The 1,426-nt window shown below is 53.1% G+C and overlaps 1 non-coding gene across 1 annotated transcript; it reads right to left on the reverse strand.

Moving 5' to 3' along the window:
- Positions 1-932: 932 nt before the first annotated feature.
- Positions 933-1,005, reverse strand: TRNAK-CUU. Its single transcript has one exon. It is a non-coding gene; the product is annotated as a tRNA-Lys (tRNA).
- Positions 1,006-1,426: the final 421 nt, after the last annotated feature.

A 1,426-nucleotide genomic window follows, 5' to 3' on the forward strand; every position in this document is an offset into this window, starting at 1 on the left:
GGCATTGTCTGGCCCCCACAATGACTCCTTGAAAGCAGTACTATTGTTATTTACCCTTTGCAGATGAGGAAACTGAGGTCATCGGAGCCGTTAAGCAACCCAGGGCAGAGCCTGGATGCGCCCAGAGCCCCGTCCCCTGAGGCCGAATGAAAGGGAGGTGCAGAGACATGAGATGTTGCTGCAGCAATTGAGGCCTTCTGGGCGGGTACCTTGGCCCCGAGAGTCTTGAGGATGCTTTTGTGTGTGGTGTTGCCTAGGAATTCCCCCCTTTGGCGTCTCTGTGAGAGATCAGGAAGATTTGAACTGCCTTTCGGTGATGTGGGATGTCAGAGTGGTGTTTGAACCGGCTGCTGCGTTGAGACTGGACCCCGAGGCTGCCGGGTTTTATTCGGGTTACGGTGATAATAAAAGCCACCCGAGCAAGCAGCGCGGGTTTCTACCGACTGAGTGCTCGGCCTGTGCTCGACGCAGGGTTCAGCCTTGCCCTGGATGCATACTCTGAGCCCTCGCCACCGGCCTCGGATAAACATTATTCTCGTCCCCGTGTTATTTCTGTATAGCTGATCTCTGAATCCGCCTCTGCGTTCACTGTTTCCTCTGTCAGGCAGGGGTCTCTTCCGTTGATTGCCAAGCCCCCGGCACCCAGCCCTAGCTCCACAAGATGCAGCGAGACAGCAAAGCTTTGCTGGACTCATTTCAGATGAAGAGACCGAAGGTCAGAGTGGTCCTACAGCTCGCCAGGAGGGACCCTACCCGCCCCCCCCCCAGGTCTCTGTAGCTTCAGAGCCCAGATGCTAATCACCACCTCACACCGCTGCTTGAGAGATCCCGTCTGAGATTCTCCCCAGGAAAGCTACAGAACACAAATCCTCCCACCCCTGCCCTCCACCAAGGGTTCGCGGGTCTTTTTAAATTTTTTTAAGTAGGCTCCATGCCTAACGTGGGGCTTGAACCCACGACCCCAAGATCAAGAGCCTCACGCTCTACCGACTGAGCCAGCCAGGCGCCCCTGTTCTCAGGTCTTATACTGAAACATGTGAAACCTTCTAAAGGGAATCTGCCCCTTCCCCACCTTTTCCTTGCTTCCTGGGGAATCGGATGAAAGTTGGCCAGAGTTAGCTCAGTGTTAGGGAAGTTGTACTGTTTCTAGAGTTGCGGTTGTGTGTGTGTGTGTGTGCGCATGACCTGATTCAAACTTCCCTTCTTTGTCATATTGGTCCCCCCTCAGAGAAATCTTTGAAGTGGAAATGACCTTACTATATGATTACTAGCCAGGTTAAGTCATATGTGCAATTGGTCGCTGTTGCTTATCTCTACGACGGGGCCCCTGGTTCTGGAGGATGTAAACAACCATCTCAGGGAGGCCAGAGGTTATAAACTCGAGATGCTGATATTCAAGAGTTTGACTCTACCACTGAGTGACCTT

This window comes from Panthera tigris, chromosome D4 (assembly GCF_018350195.1).
Source record: "Panthera tigris isolate Pti1 chromosome D4, P.tigris_Pti1_mat1.1, whole genome shotgun sequence".
Classification (NCBI taxonomy): Eukaryota; Metazoa; Chordata; class Mammalia; order Carnivora; family Felidae; genus Panthera; species Panthera tigris.